Consider the following 21,430-nt stretch of genomic DNA (forward strand, 5'->3'; position numbering starts at 1 on the left):
AAATTTTTGCTGGTGTCAGCCTTGCCAAAGGTATTCATTTCTCGAAATCACAAGTGGGAAAACAGTTGGAGATGAGTTTCTATATTACAATCAGATTTGGGGAGCAGAAAAGAAGAAGATAAATCAAATTAACCAAGACAGATTTTACCACTAGATTTCTTTACGTATATAACAATGAGGCAAAAACAGGCTCTATCTTATAAGGAAGCTGAACTTACATAAGTAAAATTCTAAAATATTTGATACAGAATACTAGATAGACCAATAAATGTCACTTTCCACACAGTTTGTTATATGCAGTCAGTTAAGAGAAGATTGCTGATCCCTAAAAGACTCAAAATAAACCAGGTATGGTGTATGTAGTGAATGAAATACATGAGTAATTTTTATTGGGCCACAGCAATAGAGATAAAACCTGAAATAATGTAACATCTTAGCACTTTGTATAGTCTCATTTTTTTCTGATACAAGAGAATAGTGGGAAACTGGGGCGGGAATACACTATACCAAAAGATTGCTTGCACAGGTTTGTGCCATATTATATAACCTCAAATTTGTTTAATTAAAACATTGAAATCACTGAGCAATGATTTCAAAAATTCCCTTTGTCATATAGTTATTATTAAAAGATTTAATAAATAGTGCACACAATATTGAACTATTTTACTTTATTTCTGTAGCCCAAAAAATCCTTTTCTAAAGTATATTCTCAAAAGGAATTTTGGTACATTTGCTGTATGCCAAACACCCACTCTGTGTTTCCGTACTTAAATAGGAAAGAATCAACATAAATATTTTATTAAATCTGATCTTGACTGTGATGGGTTACTATGCAAAATATTGTAAGTACTACATGAAAGATAGTGACCATGATAAATTTGACATTCTTTGCTTGACTAAACTTGAGAGAGTCTATTCCATATCTATGGAGTCCTGACCTTTTTTTGTCCTTTAAGTATTTACTTAAGTAAATTTGTAATTGTCAGCCCTCTTTCTGCTCCTTTAAGGTGGAAATCTTCTACTAAACTCTTGCCAGTGTTAAAATATTAGGAGTATCTTCCCCAAAGATGTGGGAAACGTCATCATCAAGAACGTAAGACCCCTACCCACCGGTTGTTACACAGGCTAGGACCTTAACTTCCCTAGGTACCAATTAAGGAGAAACAGAAGGCCTCATCATAGAGACCAATTTCCATACCGTTTAACCACTAGCTTTCTCCAGAGTTTAGGAACACTTCAGTTTCAGGAAAATTCAGTTTTTTCTCCTCACAGCAACAGTCACAACCGCTAATTCAATGGTTTCCTTGCCCTGTCTGATAATGACAAAAAAATATTGAAATAGCCCTTGAAGATTGTTAATTCCATGCATGAGAGACACAGAATGAAATAGCTCTCATAGTCTTTGAAACGTCAGAAGATGTTACCTGCTCCGAGGATGAACACTTAGTCGTAAGAATGTTACCTCCCATTACACAAAACCCAACTGTGAAAGTGACATCATCGTTTGAGTGTGACGCACACTTCATGAAGCAGGCAGAGAAAATTAAATTCACTTGAAGCCACCCAAATGGTTTGCTGAACTGGCGTATGGCAGAAGTAACACTGAGATGTAAATCTGTTTTCCATTTTAGAAAGGCAAGGCTCAACTGTAATGAGATGGAGTGCAGGGAGCAGCATTATCATATATTGTCACTGAAATATATGTGGTTTTGCCTCCAAGAAAGCATAGTATTGAGACAGAATATAAAACAGGTGATAGTATAGACAGAGGATTGGTGGATATGTATTATCTGAAACGGGTGATTTGCTTAACAAACTGGTGGTCTTCAGATTGATGGGATTCACGTTATATTTGGGGAAGCCTCATGTTTAAAGTGATGATTGCCTGAGAGTGAGAGAGATTCATTTCAGCTTTACTGTTCTCCTCCATAAGGAAGACAGGGTCTTCCTTAAAAAAGGGTCTTATTACCTCATTAAATAGAGGCAGATAGAATGGGAGGTGTGCAAACTTTTTAATTTCTGTAGGATATTTGCACACTTTAAGGTATTGTGCTCTGGGTTTGTTGAGCAACTTACTAATATTAGAAAGACAATCACATGTTATTTTGCTTACAATGTATAAACAAATAAATAATCTTTCCAAATTTATACACATCTATGCATATGTGTCTATATACACACACATACATAACACACACATAAAATAACCATATAATGTTTTACTTTTTTTTTTTAGCTTTTCAAAAATGGTAGATACTAAGTTTGGGGGTCCTAGTAAAGTGTTGTTCTTAGTGAAAAGAACTGCAGAAACAGAATCATTTTGTTAGTATTCTAATTACAATGAATTTTAAAAGGAATAGCTTCATTTGATAAATCTACCTCTGCATTAATGTATTTCTGTATCTGGTAGACATATATCTATTACTGTCAGTCAATCACCTCTGTCTCCATCCCGTCATGCAAGTATTAGATCTCTATTATATACCTATGATTTTCCCAAGGATTATACATATTTAGTAGCTATCACAGTTCCTGGCACCTGAATAATTTAAGTGTGAAAATTGCAAATTCCATACACATACCAAAAGAACTTACAGTTCAAAATTAAATATATTCCTGTCTTTTATAATAGACAAATCAAAGAAAAATACCTCAATGAATATTGTGCTCATCCTCTCCAGCATAATGGAGTAGAATGGAGTGGCGAACCACATGGGACCTGAAGCCACCCTGCAGACACAAGGCAGAAATATTTCTCACCGGTTTCAAGTTTCTCTGCATGAGGACCAGGCAGACTCTCCCTGGGAAACATTCACACTACATTTTGGATCATCCCATTTCTGTGAGAAACATTACATCACTTCTAACAAAGAAAAGGAAGCAAAAATAGAAGTATGACAGGCATCACTGTTTATGCCTTCCATCAACTCCTAAGACTTAAATTAGCAATTATTAATTAAATATCTCCTTATAGAGAGCTGAGAATGAACACCTTTTAGGTAACCTACATAGAAAAAGAAACTGTGATAAAATTGTTACTTTGTTAAAGTAAAATAAATGTTTAAGATCACCAAAGAAGGAAGCTGTGATCAGATTATGTTTATAAAGATCCTTCTTATTTTGCTATTCTTATTTACCAAGGTTGTATCTCCTTGAATCTCATACTGGAGCCTAAGAAATCAGTGAGGGCAATCACTTAAAATAATCTTAAGTAGAAAACAGCACGACTATGTTTTTAAAACCAAGATGAAATGTACTAAAACAAACAAAAATAGGACCAAAGTTTCTCCTGAGAAGTTGGATATTTCATCCATTGCTTGATTTATAGATCTACTTTATGGAAGTAGATCTTTTGCAAATAGAAAAACAATCCAGAAAGGAATGGGATAAGGGGACTAAAAAGAACTAGGGTATGTTAAGCCCTTTTTGTTGTTTTTTAGATGGGGCCTTGTTATTTAGTCCAGGCTGGCTTTGAACCACAGCAAATCTGCCTCAGCCTCCTGAGAGTTGAGAATATAGGTGTGTACCTCTACACCTGGCTGAACAAAAGTATGTTAAATACATATACCTACCCCCTAAGATGAATGCAAACAGGTACCACAAACACATACTAATAAAACTAAAAATATTCATTACTTTGCATCAGGAAGAGTCAGAAATCTGTGACCTCATAATAAAATAAAATATCTATATTATTTATATATGCAGCCTACATGCTCACAAAGGTGCCATATTGCATGAGCTGTTGTGATGGTCCTCTCTGGGCAGGCCTGGGACTGGTATCTTACACACAAATTGCTTTGTACACTATGTCTATTCATTCAGCAAATAATTCCTAACGGCATGCTGTGCATGAAACACACTGTAGGACACTAACATTAAAAAAAAAAAAAATGAGTCTCTGACCTCCTGGATAATTTGTGACCTTATGTACTCTATTTCTTTTTGCATGGAAGGAACTATTCAAAGCCAACTGTCTATGGACATTCAATCTGTGACCCAATAGTGGCCCAGTGTAGGTACTTTGTTCACTTGGGACCTCTATTTAATTTTCTTGGCAGAGAACAAATTAGATACTGGTTCTCTGATAATAAATGCCCTGTTTGGCAGAGCACTGCAGGACTAAGTGTATATCAAGAATTTTAGCCAAGATGCAGAAGTGTACACTCAACTACCAGGGAGGCTAATGCAGGAGGATCACACGTTTGAGCCCAGCATGGGCAATTCGGGGAGACCGACTCAATGAAACGGGGTGCGGCTGTGGTAGAAATCACTGGGTTTGATCTCCAGAAAAAGAGGAAGAATGGGGGGGGGAGACAGACAGAGAAAGTGAGACAGACAGCCAGACAGAGACAGAGATAGAAAGAGAGAGAAAAGATAGAAGAGACAAAAAGAGAGGGAGGAGGAAAGAGAAAGGACGGGAAGGAAAGGGACAATGGAGGAGGAGGAGAGTGGGAGGATGGGGGAGGGAGGAAAATAACAATAGCACATCTACAGCTATGTATTTAGTGACTGGAATAATTTATTAATCAGGGGAATTATGCTGGAATGACCGACTTTGCTAAGAATGAGGAAATCAGCAAAGGAGGTACTCTCTGTACTAAATCAATATTTGTATCTTCATTTTCTTCGTCAGTTTTAGTATTTGAAACTTTCTCAGGATTTGTCAACTTTATCTAATTTACTGGCATAAAATTGTTTGTACTATTTCCTCGTTACACTTATTTTAGCTCTACTCTATAAGGTCAGTGATGCTATCTTTTTCATTTCTGTTTACGATAATAGGAGTCTTCCCCCAACCCTTTCAGTCTAGGTAAAGATGTGTTAACCAAGTTGATCTTTTCAAAGAATCAATTCCTGATTCTATTTTAATCATTTCTCTATTCTCTATTTGATTTCTGCTTTAATCTTTACGCTTTTCTTTCTTCTGTTTGCTCTAAATGTAGTTGCTCCTTTATTCTTTTTAAAAGTGGAAGGTTAACATGCGGATTTGAGATTCCTTTTTTCAATATAGGCATTAACTGAAAAACTGCTTTAGCGGCATTTTGTAAACTGTGGTATGCTGTGTCTTTATCATGAATTATGTTCTTGTTTTCCTTGTAATTTCTCTTTTCTTACAATTTTTAGGTGTATGATGTTCACACATATTTGTGCATTTCAAATTTCCTTCTGTATTGGTTGATAATTTCAACAGTAATTAAAACAATGGAAGTACTTGCAGAAACTACTTTGTATGATTTCAATGCCTCTGATATTTTGATGTTTCCTAAGTTGCTGTGTATTATGGAGGCCACTCCATGTGAACTTGGTAAGAAAGAATATGCTTCAGATGTTGGATGAAGATAGGACATGAGTAGGGATATAGATTCATGGAAATGTTTCAGGTATAATTGTTTATAATATTTCAAAACTTCATATACTCATTGCTCTTCAACATAATGGGTTTTTTGTTTTGTTTTGTTTCTGTGTTTTAAGACAGGGTCTCACTACATAATTCAGGCTGGCCTTGAACTCATTATGTAGCAAAGGCTGGCCTCGAACTTGCAACGATCCTCCTGCTTTGGTCTGAGTGCCGGTGTTACAGGTGTGCACCACCACATCCAGCTACCTAATGGTGCTTTATATACTTGAAAGTGTGGTAGAAGCTCTCCAACTACCATTGTCCTATTGTTCTCTTCCATTATGCTAGCTTACATTCTATCAATTCTGAGAAGTATATGTTATAATTGTTTTATCTTCCCTATTTACAAACAATTTTATCATTATGAAATATCCTCATCCCAGGACTTTCATTTTTTCTGAAAGTTAATATACGCCTCCTAATTTTCTTATGATTTCTTTATGAATAGCTCCTTTTCTATTTTACTTTTCATCTGTTTGCATCTTTGAACCTAAATTATGTCTTCATTTAGTTGCATTTTTTAAAAATATGGTCTTACAATCTCTGTCATTTGATTAAGTTAATTTTCACTTACATTTAATTTTGCTGTTGACATGTATGATTTTGTCTGACATTTTCATTTCCATTTTCTTTAAATTTCATGTTTTCTTACTCTTCAATTTCTCCAGGTTGATCTTTGTTTGTTTGTTTGTTTGTTTTTCTTGGTACCAAGGATTGAACTTGGGACCTTGTGCTTGTGAAGCAGGCGTTGGAACCACTGAGCTAAATCCGGCCCTCCAGGATGATCTTTGGATAGTCATTTTAAATTTAGTTAAGTTTCTCCTGAGCCTTCAATAGATAATTGTTGCTATGTGACAGTTACTTGTTTACCTCAAGAGTTCGCTAACCAAAATTATCAACAAAATGTGTTTGGTGATATGGCCATATTCAAATAAATCTCTTCAGAATTGAGTGAAAAAACATATCATCTTTAATGTTACTATTCAACAAGCCAATACACACAAGACTTTAAAAAATATACCTTAAAATAGGATATTTATTTTCATGAAAATTATTCCGTGCTTTACTCATTATCAGAGTACAATCATTATGAAAATAAAAATTTAAATATATCTATCACATAAAATATCTAGTAGTAACAATGATTACAATTTTTATCCTTTATAGAACTTTGAATCCCTTATGCACAATAAGACAAGATAAGGTTTTCTCTTAATCAAATTGGTTAATTTTATCTTGCATTTGCATTAGTTTAGAATGATGTCTCAATAATAATTTGATTCCAAGAATATTTACTTTGTCCCTTTTGTTCTAGAGGTCAAGCCACTAGAATCTCAAATAGCCTCGATCTCACTTTTATTTTATTTCTGTAGAATGTGCCATCCTGAAGCTTATGAGAACACAATTGAATTTTTAAACATTTTATTCTTACACTACAATAAAAATATATAGAGACCCTGATCACTTATAAAGATATGCACACAGCCTATCATTTTTAAAGAGTGCACGTTTTTTACTTTATTCGATTTTATATGCTGAAATACTTGGAAAATGAAACCATTTGAATTACTATTATCCCTACTACTTCAGCAATGAGATTATGATTCACCTGTCATGTGAGTGGAATTGATGTGATGAAAACAAGATTGTTAACTAGCTGCTATTGTAAAATAAAATTCTATTCATAGTCTACACACATCAAATGTCTTCTGAAATTCAATGAGCAGCACATACTTATACAGAGAGATAAAATAAAATTAATTTTATTGTGGGCTGCACTTTTTCAATTGAAGAATCAACATTTTCAATGTTGTGCTTTTTATTTACCTGGCTTTCTGTAGAAGTAAATTAAATGCAGTTTTCCTGACCCAATCTCATAATATTTTGTAATATACAATATTCATATTAATTGATCAAGGTTCTAATCTTTAAAAATTAATATCGATCTATTTTACTTTTAAGGTTTTCTATGAAGCCTAGGCATTTAAAAAGTAGATCTAAAAAGTTTCATGTTAAATTATTTCTATTTTAGCTCCTTTCTTCCCATTTCTAAATGTAAGTAATCTTATTAGGATCTTATGTATTATTGCAGATTATTCACACCAGAGAACAATAAACTCAATTAAAGCTGGAAAAAAAGTTATTTCTATTTTAAATAGAAAAATTTTTGAATAATTTTAATGGAATCTTGCCACCCTGAATGCTCAACTTCTTAGGGTTTTATGTAAGATATTTTTCATTTTGTGCTTTGTTTTTAGTCACTTTATTGAATGCTCTTAGTGATTAGCAATAGTTTCTCTGACTGATGGGGTTTATTGGGCAGTAACATCAGTAGCAAATAGAGATACATTACTTACCTCATTATAGATTAGCTCTCTTTTTACTGTACTATCTAATATTAATACATGGCCTAATACTTTATAAAGGAAATGGTTTTTTTTTGTTTGTTTTCTTTTTCTCATTCGGTTTATTGGTATATTTTAGGTATACAGTACAGTTCCATTCATCATTGGGATCTTGTACCTTTACATGACAGGTCTTGGTTCTCAATTTTTCCCCTTATCCCTGCCCTCCTTCACCCCTTCTTCCCTTCCCTATTTACAAATACTTTATTTCCATTTTTTCATTTTCTAATTTTTTTTTCTTTTCCCTTATTACCTTTCCCCTACCCTTTCCATTTCCTCTACACATTTAGCATTTTTCTTCCTATTTCACTTTGTTAATTATCTCATTAGGATCTTATGTACTATTATAGATTTTCACACCAGAGAAACTATTCAGTAGTTATACATGTGTGACTTATTTCACTTAGGAGTTATATCCTCAATATGCATCCATTTTCCTATGAATGACTCTAATTTCTCATTCTTTATGGCTGGGAATATTCCATTTTATAGAAAAAACACTTCTTTATCCAGTCTCCAACTGATGGGCAAACGGGCTGCTTCCAACTTTTAGCTATTACCAACTGCTCCACTATAAACATAGGTGTGCATATATCACTGTGATACAAATCTTTTAATTCTTTTGAAAAGATACCCAGCAGATTAATGGCTGGGTCAAATGAAACCTCTAGTCCCAGCTCTTTGAGGTATCTCCATATTGATTTCCATAGTGGTTGCACCAGTCTGCACTCCCACCAACAATGGAGAAGGGTTCCTTTCTCCCCACAGCCCTGCCAACATTTGTTATTGGTTGATTTCTTGATAGCAGCCATTCTTTGTGGGGTGAGGTGGAATCTCAAGGTTGTTTTCATCTACATCTCTCAAGGGTGATCTCTTAATTCTGTTGATGTTTTCTGTTGCAGCACAGAAGCTTCTTAATAAGATGAGATCCCAGTTGATTCTTTCTGCTAGTTCCCATGCTACTGAGGATTTGTTCATGAAGTCTTTTCCTATGCCAATGTCTTCGAGAATTCTGCCTAACTTATCTTCCAGCAAATTTAGTGACTCTTTTTTAATATTTAGATCTTTAATCCACTTGGATTTCAGTTTAGTGCATGGTGAAAGATAAGGATCTGGTTTTAATCTTTGGCAAGTTGAAATTCAGTTTTTCCAACGCCCTTTATTAAAGAGGCTATCTTGCCTCCAGTGAGGATGGTTGGGTCCTTTGTCAAAGATGAGGTAGCTGAGCACATCTGGCGTTGTTTCTGTATCTTCCAGTCTGTTCCACTGATCCTCAGGTCTTTTTCTTTGCCATTATCGTGCTGTTTTTATCACAGTGGTTTTGTAGTATTGTTTCAAGTTGGGGTATGTGATACCCCCTGTCATGTCTCAGTTGCCTCAAATGGCTTTTACTATTTTAAGTCTCTTCTGGTTCCAAACGAATTTTTGGATTATTTTCTCTAGTTCTATGAAATATACTGCTGGAATTTCCATTGGCATTGCATTGAATCTGTCTAGCAGTTTTGGTAGTATGGCCACCTTCACTGTGTCGATTCTTCCTTCCCAGAAGCAGGGGATGTCTTTCCATTTTATTATATCCTCTTCAATCTCTTTTTGCAGAGTGCTAGAGTTTCAGTGTAGAGGTCTTTTGCTTCCTTTGTTAGATTGATTCCTAGATACTTCATTTTTTTGGATGATATTATGAAAGGAATTGTTTCTCTAATGTCTGTCTCAGTGAGTCTGTTATTTGTGTACAAGAAGGCTATTGTTTTTGAGTATTGACCTTTTATCGAGCTACTCTGCTGAAAGTCTCAATTAAGTCTAGAAGTCCTTTGCTGGAAATTTTAGGTCTGAAGGAAATGTTAATAGTAATTATTCTCTTCATTCTAATGTATTTGAGAGTTATTTAGCATTTTATCATAAATCAAGAATATAAGTATTGTTTTCTTAATCAACATAGTTCATTAAATGTTCTTATGTTTCTGTGTTGCCTAAGACTTGTCATAATGTATCTAGTCCTTAAATAGTTTTATATTTTGGCTACCTTTCAAGAACTTTTATACATACATTTAAATATATATGGCTATATATTTATTAATATGTTTAATTAATAAATTTCCTAATAGTGCTATCTTTATTACTAGAATAATGCTGCTTGACCAAATTTATTTTATTTAGGTTTTTAAAATGCTATTCAAGTATTATGTTATCCTATTTTTATTGATTTGGTTCTATTTTTGGTGTCTTTCTTCTGAATGTGAGGAGATGGGTTAAAATGTATTGTGGGCATATGTTTCACGTGAATATTTGAAAGAATTTAAATCCAAAACTACCAAGACCTGACTTCCATCCTCCATCTCTACCCCTTTTGGTGAAAATGAAATACACAGATAGAATAGGAAAGATAATGTAACATTTATTTAATGGCCGTTCAAAAGAACATTTTAACATCATTAACATTTAGCAAAGTGTTTGCCTCTTTAATTTTAATTTTGGTTTATAGACACAAAAAATAAAGACTGCATGTTCTGACTCATTTGTGGAAACATATATCGCTCTCATAAAATGACGGAATGAAACATTGGTCAGTAGAGACTGAAAGGGACAGAGAGGTGATGGAAATACTTTGAAATTTAAGAAAATTTTGCAATTTTTATCTACTTTCTAATATTTTTCCTGTGAAAGGAATAACAATATATGTCCTTTATCCTTCTGTACTTCAAACCAGCAAAAATGCAGTGCAAACAGGGCATGGTGGCTCACACCTCACCTGTAATCCCAGCACTCGAGAGGCTAGGCAGGAGGATCGCTGTGAGTTTGAGACCAGCCTGGGATACATAGTGAGTTCCAGGTCAGTCTCAACTACACAGTGAGACCCTGTCTCAAAGCCCCCACCCCCCAAAAAACCAAAAAACAAAACAAAACAAAATGCAGTGCAAAATAGTGTGTACGTATAATTTTAAGCACACAAAAGTTAATGCTTCATAAATGGCACATGTAATGGGCATGAACAATACTGTGCACTATGCAAGCTGCTGTAGTTTTAACTGACACGTCCTCCAAAGACTCCTGTGTTAGAAGCATGGTCCCTAGCAAAGGCACTGTTGAGAGACGATGGAATCCTTAAGAGTGGGGGGTGCCTACAGGGAAGAAGTCATTGAAGAGAATACCAAGACTATGGTTCTTTCTCTCTGTGCTCTGTGGTGTCTTTGAAGAGAGCAGGCCTCCTCTACCATGCTTCCCTGTCATGATGTGCAACTTTGTGCAAAACATAGCTGCCAAGTGATGATGGATCAAAGCTCTGAAACCATGAGCCCAAAGTAACCTATTTTCCTTTTAAGTTGGTTGTCTCAGTTATTTTGTGATAACAACAGAAAGTTAATAAATTTTCACTAATTCTCACAGCCAGCTCCCAGTGAATTTCTATTATTAACATCATATTTTCACATAAAAAGTATGGTTTAGGGATGTAAAACTCTGTCAAGGCCGTACAACTAGTATTTGGCAAATTTTCTCATTCCAAGATAAGTCTTTCCTCTTTAAATCCGTATCTTTAGCATTAAGCCATGTTACAGTTTTACTACAAATGTTCTACAAGAGATGCGGACTGTGACAACCTCTAAAAGGTCAACTGATGTTTATCCACAGCTCTAGTTATTAGGGTAAATTTTAAATATTCCACATCTCACCTGCAAGATCAGCCCATGAGTTCAGGACATAGGACTGAAACTTTTTCATTATTGCAACACACATTATTGTTCATACATAACATATTCCAGTACTAAGCTTTATATACATTCCCTTGTAATCCTAGTATAAAACCATAGAATTTGGATTCCTTCATGAACTTTATCCACAGTACCTCAATACCTCAATACTAAATAGGTAGAAAACAAATTATGACTTAGAGAAGGAAATTAATATATGCTGACTCATACTGAAGCAATCACAAAACAATTGAAAATTATTGACAATGAAATTGAGATATTATCCTTTGCACTTTACAAAGGTATGCAAGAAATAGCCACAATAACGTAGGCTTTAAACAAATGACTTAAAAAAATGAGAAAAGGAAAAAATGGAAACAAAGTCTTTGTAAATAGGGAAGGGTGGAGAGGGTGAAGGGTGGGCAGGGACAAAGGAGAAAAATGAGAACCAAGACCTGTCATGTAAAGGTACAAGATCCCAATGATGAATGTAACTGTACTGTATACCTAAAATGTACCAATAAACTCAATGAGAGAGAGGAAAAAAGAAAAGCACATAATCAATGATTAGAGGCAGATAATCAGGGGTCATTCCCCCTAGGTGGACAAAGAAGTTTTCCTCTGTGTGTAGCACTTTAGCAGGATTTGCAAAGGTGATTACTGAGCAGGCACAGCGGCAAAGGCAGATGTAAAATTAAATGAAGGTCTGAGATGCTGCTTAATTAGCTGTCCAAGCAAGAGCAATAACACAATTAAAGAAAGCTTAAAAATAGAATCTGTTTCACCTTTTAGTTAATTTTATTCTTCCTTTTTCACCATTCATTCTTTTAAACAGATTCAATATGTGTGAGGTTTGATACCTACAAGCTGAAGTATCGATTTTATTTTTTGTTTACACAATATCATCTTTCCCTAACGGTACATTTCTTGAAGATGTTAAATTATCAAAGTAAAGAGTTAGCATTGAACCAGGTGTCTGTTCAGTGTCAGAATAGTGGGAATCTGCACACCCACGCTTGCAGTATCATAGAGTCTTGGGGGGGGGGCTCATGTCTACCAAGAATTCCAACTGGCACCTGCAGGCAGCACAGAAGTATAAAATACACCAGAATGTCATTGCCGAGTTTCCAAAAGTAAACTATCAATGAAGCTAGAGGTTACAGTAGTCCAGGACTTAGATGCTAAGCCTAATGGTGTGAGTGCCTGGGAAATAAAAGTTTTAAAGAGGAGGAAATGTCTCCCACAGTAATATGCAAAACCTCAAGGATACCACTTGAAGTCTTTTATAATACCAGGAACTAAGCAAGCACAAATTGAAACAGAAAACAATCAATTTACATCAACCCTGAGATTATTCATGTTGGAGTTATGTGAGAGAGATTTTAAAGCAGTCATCATAATAATGATTTAAGAGGCTGTTATAAATTGTCTTGAAATAAATTTTAAAACATTAAAAATCTTTAGAAGGAAATAGAATTGTAAAAAGGAAATAAATATGCTTTAGAAATGAAAAATGTAATACACAAAAATCTCACTGGATGTTTTAAAAAATACAGTAGAGACAACACAGTATAAAACCATCCAATCTGAGGAAAGATCAATATTTATTCCACCTACACTTCCTTATTACTTTAAAGCAATTTAAGTAGCAAATCTAAATCTTCTCACCCCTCAAAAAAACCTTTAGGCTTAGGTGTTTTCCCTGGATAATTTAAAGAACTGAACACAAACGTACTCTAATTGTTTAAGTATCTAGAAAAGAACGGACACTCAGATGTAATGAATGGTATTGTGTTCTGCTTATTGTGAATGCACATGCTTTATAATCTATATTGTCCTATCCAAGCATGCCTGCACTTAAAAAAGAACTCAAGTCTTCTCCTTTGTTTTCTCATCTGTAAAGGCCAATGATTATGATTCAAAGAGCCTTTAATTTTTCATCATTACATTTGCATAAAAAGTACCTATGATGAGAGCTGGAGGAGAAAAGAGCCGGGGTGGGGGAGAAATTAATAGTTTGGAATCCTCGAATCTTGCAGAAGCAACCTGTATTATCAAAGACAAAGTCTCGCTATCCATCATTTCAAATAAGAATGCATTTCTCTTGCCCTGACATATGAGTATGAGGTCAAACTGAAACAAAACCAGAGTCTGCTGCTGATCAGTCACATTTCTCTCCCAGAGCAGTAGAAGAACTGAGGAGTGCTGGGGGCCCAGCAGCCCCGCTCTTGTCAGTAAGCCATCTCCTGCTTGGCTGGCAAGATTAAAAATGATTATTGCCTAAGGAAGTAAAGGGTAGCCTGGGGGTAATGGCCTCAAGGAAGCTAAAATGCAGCACTATAAAATCAATAACATGGCAGAAAGAAGGTTATTTAGTCAGCAGAGGACCTTTGGAAACTCTTTTTGTTCAGAGGGTGTCATAGCCTTGTGACAAGTTATAAAGCCAACAAGCTCGCTAAAATTTCGCAAAGCAGTTTGAATGTCAGTATTTGTTTTCTATGTTGTCAAGACTTGGGCCCTTCTTTAATTTATCCTTACTAATACTTCCTTTTATGAAATAACATGCATATCTTATTTGATGATTAGGATACTAAATGCCAATCTGTAGGCTTTTAATTGTAAGGGGATGCATATGTCATGTTTACTGCCACTTTACACATTTATTTAATTTAAACCTGAACTTGAAATGTAATTTTAAAAATACAAAACTAGCAATAGAAGTCAGTGGTCAAAATTCCTGTCACTAAACAAACTCTGTAGTAAAGAAGTTATATACACATATCCATTCATTCATGCAAGTGGATGAAAGATTGAGACTGTCCAACAAGATACAGGGTACAAACATAGACAGTGTTTGTGGGAAAGTTAAGCGGGGATCCACTGGATCCGAGGGGGCTGATTTACTGACTGGTAGGAGGCCCGGTTTGTCCAAACAAATGTGAAAGTCATAGAGGCCCATTGAGACATACGCAGGAAAGGATCATGCTATATATGTGGGTTACTTGTCTTCCTGTTGCTGGAACGAAATACCTGACAGCTACAACTGAAAGGAGGAGGGGTTTACTTTAGTTCACAGTTCCAGGGAGTTCACTCCATGGTTGACTGGCTTCCAGGTAGAAATGACATGTTGGAGGGATATGGTAGAGAAAAACAGCTCAAACTTTGAGATTCAGGAAGCAGAGAGAAGGGAAGAGCCCAGGACAAGTACATACCCTCTCAGGTCAAAGTGGCCTACCTCTAACTATCACCCAGCTCCTAACAGCACAGATCTCATCAATGGATCGATGCATGTAGCACCCACGATCCAGTCACCTCTCAAAAGCCCCACCCCGGACACATGAGACTTTTGGGTGACATTTTAGATCTGAACCATAACAATATGCAATGATGGGAAGATAGAGCTTCGTGAAAATGACAAAGATAAATTCAAATGTTCTCAACTGTAATTGCTGGGTGATGCCTTCAGACTATCCAATAGCAGAGGATAAGCAGTTGATTAGTATAAAATAAATCTAAACAAGCAAGACCTCGAACTTTATGGATGCCAGAGAGGTAGTGGGAGATAGATCAGCGTCATCCAGTGTGTATTCCTATATCAAAGAGCAAAAGTTGAACTTAAGGCCACTGACTCATATAAAAAAGTGAAATACAATAGTAGAGATATATGAATATGTATTAATATACACTCATCAACCTGCTTCAGAACCAGATTCAGTTGCTGAGCTCCTTTTTTAACCAAGGAAATGTTTCAAGTAATACATATATTTATTATGAGTACATAGGATTAACACACACATAACTTAAAATTCAGTTAGATGTGAGAAATAACTTCAAGACCTGTTTGATTGCTTTGCGATTTATAATATTTCTTTCCCCTGCAGTCTTCACTGCTCTCCCCTTCATAACGAGTGCTGGTGATTAGCCTCACAGTGGCAGACATCTTCTACCAACAGGAAAATCCATCTCCCCAGCATTCCGGTCTCTCTAGATTTTGTGGTTAAGCAGAGTGTTGAGGATTTAATGCTAGACTTAAGGGTTTTTAAGTGTTGTATTTTCTTGTGTAATTACAAACTGTAAAGAAGTCTAGCCATTATTCACACATTTATTTGAAGATTCTCTTACTAGTGTTCAAGTATGAAGAATAAATGTGGAGTGAAGACTAAGCTGATCCAGCCAGAGGGCTCAAGCCATTTACCCAAGCGCCACGAATGACACAAATCATAACTCATCTTGTCTCCACATGCTAGTTGTTGATATGCACAAAATATTTGTAGCCAGTCAATATTCCATAAATCATATCTCCAAAAAGGGATGTGCATTTCATTACACAAAACATCTAAGTCAATTATGAAAGGCAAATAACTCAATTTAAAAATTGGAAGAAGATCGGAATAGGCACTTCTCTAAAGAAGACATCCAAAGAGCCAATGAGCATATGGAGCAACGCTCAACACAATTAGTCAGGGAAATGCAAATCATAACCTTGATGAGGTCACAGTGCAGGGAATATAATAAAATAAATAGCAAAAAATAAAGATATGGGGAAATCAGAGCCCAAATTCTTACTGGTGAGAATATAAATTTGTGAACCCACACTGGAAACGGTGTAGCTTTTCCTCAAATTTTATAGGTCAAGTTAATGTATGATTAAAAATGTCTACCATATATATAACCTCATTTCAAAAAAATAAAAAAACACATTTCCCACAAACCCTCCATACAACTATATACAATGTACAATGTACTGTATTCATATAACACACATATATATCTATGCTATATATACACGCATATATAATATATGTACTCATAATAGTCAAAGGATAGAAACTAACGAATATCCACCAATTAATAAATGTGTAAAGAATACATATCCATACAAAAATGTTATTTAGCCATAAAAAGTAATGTTATGATAGATGTTACAATACAAACAAAACTTGAAAATATTATGCTAAATGAAAGAGGGCCAGTCACACACAAAAACACACATTTTTGTAATTCCATACATGCAACATGTCCCAAACAGAGAAATGTGTACAGAAAAATACAAATTAGTGATTTCTTAGAATTAAGGGAGTGGGTAGATGGTATAGGCAAAGAAGAGAATGACAGATAAAAGTTATGGGATTTCCTTTTCAAATAATGAAAATTAGCTAACCTTGACTACAGTGATGTGGGACACGCTTGTGAACACATTCAAAATAATAGAATTTTATTTTAAACACATAATACTAGGACTTGTAAATTTCACTTCAATAGAGCTCTTGAAAGGGGAGAAGGAAAGGAGAGAAAAGGAAAGAAGAGAAAGAGACTTGCAAATAAATATTCAGTTAATGTTCAACACTGTCTTTGCACTGGGCTGGCAGACTTAGAGAAAGACATATTTTGCCCAGCCACTCAATGTGTTAAAACACAGCAATGTGAATCAAATAAAGAAGACTCATCCTTCAGAAATTAAAAAATGACTCACTGACAGCAGGTAATGTGATAGTGGTTTATATCAGATAATGAAAGACAGGAAAGAAATAGGATAGGCAGCATTTAATAAAGCATTGAATTCTAAACTATATAAAGTGTTTAATGTCTGAGACATGCAATGCAGAAAAATGCTGGATGCTATGATCCATCATGATTCTGTAAATCATTTCAGCCAATTATAATTCACTTGCAACATTACACTCATATTTTGTTTTGATTTATTGAAAGATATGTTTCCTGCACTCTCGATTAGTTTTTCAATTGATAAATAACAAAGTAATAATTCAGACCAGAAATTATTTTTTTTCTAAAAACTTAAATGACTTAATTCCTACTTAATTATGATAAAAATATAACAATTTATTAGAAGAGTAGATAATATAAATGTGTTGAAACATAATGAATACTTCTGTGAACTTCATTAGGTTTTCATATACTCATTTCTCTTTAATTATAACTAAATCACCACCATTTATTGCCAAGACAGAAACACTTTCAAATAATAGCCTGCTTAATTCTGAATTAAAATGTAATCCTATGGAAGATCCTGCATAAAAACAAATGGATTAATTAGGAACAAATTTGTCACAATAAATACTAACATACTTACTATAATTATATCACTGTTTCAACATGATATGCATAAATATTTTAGGAATTACACATTCAAAAGTTTAACAAAATATATATTTGAAAAGTTAAATTTGTTGTACTAAGCTTTGTCTCATACCAGCACATTTCTTTGGACCATTTGGCATTTGAGCCACTTTGTACTGAATTCTACTGACCTCAATTGACTAAAGGATATTTCAAGAGTTATACATAAAAATGAAGCAAAACTAATTTAAAGTAGTTGGATTAAAAGTTTTCATCACCATAATGAAAACTACAATAAGTTATGTTGAATTTAAGAAATTTTCCTTATTGAAAAAATCACATAAATAAGTTTTAAGTTTTAATTTTCCTCAAGATTTTAAGTTTTTGTGAACTATGAGATAATAATAATAACTATTATTATTTTCTTATTTTTTAGAATATTATATATTGTGTAGTATACTAAATTTACCGTGGTAAAGAAAATTCACTGTTGATCTCCAAGGCTTGCCTTTTATATGACAATGTTTTCTTCCTTAGTATTTTAAGAAACATTTCTGCCAAATTGATCAAAATTTGTAACTAGTTCACATATTCAAATATAAAAATTCTTTAGCCTTTCTTCTGTATTTTTATGCAGTTTGGGGCACATTGTAACATCAATCCTTCACCACCACCCCAAATACACACACTGCCCTAATCTGCCACTTAGTTGATTGGAGCTCAGTCAGTAACAAGTGTGTTTATAGACTTCAATGATGAATTGCTTGGGAGTTGGATGACAAAGTTCTCATCAACCAAAGATTCCTCGGGGACCTAGTCATAGCATAGTTAATACTGTACTAGCATTTCTCTATCTACCCTGGCCTCTGATAATGAAAGGCTGTAAGGGGTCTTCTCTGCCTTCTGAAGTGAATATTCTTTGTTGTCTTCCTATATTGCACTAAGCTTGCTGCCCTGGTTAACTTCTTGATTTGTATTTGAATGTAACTATGGTTGAGACACAGACCTCCTGAAGCCTTTTGTTGCTTTCCTGAATTGGAAGTCTATTTTGAGGTTCAATGCATCCTGCAGGCTGAGTTTGTCTCTTAGGCATCTTGTTCCGCAACACCATGTATTGACCGTCTACTCAGCAGTAAGTCAGGCTCCACGATGACTCTCTGCACTCTATCACTGTGTTTCTAACTCAAAACATGCTCATTTTACACAATGCTGTAATACACGTATATGTGCGAAAACCTTCACTGGATCAGTTTTTGTGACCTGTTATTAAACATTATCAGACAATTTCAGGGGCACTTGTATTGTACATATAGTGGAATAAATGTGAGGCTAAAGGTTTTTGGAAGAGCTAGAAAAATACCAAGAAGTAGCACAATTCTGAAAATGTCCTATTTCTATATATGTTTGATAGAATGCAGTAAATTGAAGCATAAAGGAGAAAAAGAGCCATGACAAGCATGATGTATATGTTGAGTGAAAGAAGGAACTTACTATAATCATAGGAAAACTCCACTAAATTCTAATTTAAATCAGTTCCAGAATATACAACAAAGCAAACATCATTTTTGATAAGGTACGTGAATATTTGTTGTGCCTACTTTCACTTCTTTCTATTCTTGGTCAGATTTGATCTTTTTAGTAATTTATACATTTTTTTGTACTCTCACTGCTCATTCATGATTAAATGGATGTTTTGCCAGCAATGATCTTGTACAGTATTTTTGTATGATGGACATTTTTATAGATATTAGACTATTTTTCTTCTTCAGTTCTAAGTAATTACTTGATATCAAGGTACAGGAATATTCACTCTCTTTGCACTAGAGAAATGCTAAAACATGAAACAAGAAAGATGGAAGACAATACCTTCTATACATTTAATGTGTAATTTAAAGGAGCTTCCTTATGTACTTTGAGGAATTGGTAAGCGAATTACCCCGAATATGATCTGAAAATTTACTATTGGGTTATCTCAGGTGTAGATAATCCTGGTTTCTTCTTTAAAAAAGAATTTAGCACATAACCACAGTTACTATTAGCATGTCTGTCGGTCCTTTGGTTTTCCGTTTCCTCCACAAAATTCCAAGATGTACCTACAATTAGATTTCACCTCACAACAACCCTGGTCTCTAGTAATTCTGCAGTGTTTTTGTTGTTATAAAAAGTGTGTGCATATGTGCACACACATGCACACACACATACACACACACACACACAGAAAGCAAATTCTACCATGAGAAAAATACACAAACTATAGAAAGAAGCAAAAGATGAAGCATTATAATTATGAAGTTGGACTTTAGAATTAAAATATTTCTGTCTTGTTCAGTGGCCTATGGAAAGTTATTTCACCCCATTTTAACTCCTTCTATAAAATAAGGATACTAGTACCTGTATCAAAAGGCTATTGTAGGAAATACATAATGCAAAAAGGTGGGGGCAAAGCCTTTAAGAATGTTCTTTATTGTTTTGTTATTCTGAATGGCTCTGAGACCACTGCTAGTTTCAGTCAGAAAACACAGGCCTTATAATAAATTATGCGTGGTACCGGGGACCCTTGAAATATTATTGGAATTCCCTGCTGTAAGTTCCAGTCTCCTGCCCAGTGGATGACGCAGGCTGGAGGAGAAAAAATAACAGAAAAACTAAAAGATGGAACTAGGACAGAAAGTGAGGTGCTAAGACAACCAATGCCGATCAATGCAACTGACAGAGGTGCTGGTCAGTCTAAGTCACTGATTGTTTTTGGTAATCAGTTGGGGTAAAGATTGGCTACATGCAAAGGCAAAACTACGTGCAAGGACACAGAGTTTTGCAGTTTCTATGGAAATGAATGTACCCTAGGCTTGGGAAGGGCAAGATAAAGCATTCTCAAATTAGGAACAAAATAGACAAAAATATATGATTGTAATTAGAACATTGTCCTTCTAGTAAGGTTTTAATTGTGGGAATGGAATTTGGGTGTGAGTTACTCTGACCTTGGCATGTAGGCTTCAGTCAGATTCATTTTTCAAAACAAGCCAATTGTGGGGTTAACTCTTCACAGCCTGTACAGCTTACAGCCTGCTTTGGGTCATCATCAATATGGCAATCTCAACAGTATATAATACAGTTTTCTATCTGCTCAGTGCATGTATCTATTCTTTTATTTATGTATTTGCATCAAGATAGGCACATTGATTGTTATTGCATTCAATTAATTATATAATCCATTGCTTTTGCTATTAATTTTGATGCTTATAAGCAGTCAAGCCAGTCTGAGCCCCTTCAAGATGGCTCACACACTTCTGACCCCCTTTCACACCCTTTGAGCATTTCCGCATTTCCCTTTGTTCTGAGTCAAAAGCTGCTTCTGGCTCACCTTGCTCGTACTCCAGCTCGAAACAGAGCTATTTCTCCAGAGATATTATTTCTTCAGCACATTTGTGATGGGGCTGTAATTTGCGTGTCTCACAGCCCGTTGGCTTTGACTTGAATTCGATTGTTGAGCACGCATGACTGTCCCATCAGGTGGCTTGTACCACTGGTAATACAATGGGTCTAAGCACTTTCATCAGTCTTTTTCTAAGAAAACTGGTAAAAAGTTTATAATTGGACAAAATATATTTAGTTCCTCGAGTCTGAATAACTACTGCCCAAATATAAACATTATGTATTACTATTCACGCTAATTTAAAACTTTGTAATAGTCAGAATTTTATTTATTTCACTAAATTAAAAGAATCTTCTTCTTCTGTGTTTGACATTCTAATGGGAAGCACATTTACAAAGTTAAAATACTCTTAAAATTGACAAATGAATAGTTTATAATAATGTACATAATATATACAAAAATTATATATTACTTAAAATAAAAAATC

Source organism: Fukomys damarensis, unplaced genomic scaffold (genome assembly GCF_012274545.1).
Source record: "Fukomys damarensis isolate Sample0158 unplaced genomic scaffold, DMR_v1.0_HiC HiC_scaffold_2, whole genome shotgun sequence".
Taxonomy (NCBI): Eukaryota; Metazoa; Chordata; class Mammalia; order Rodentia; family Bathyergidae; genus Fukomys; species Fukomys damarensis.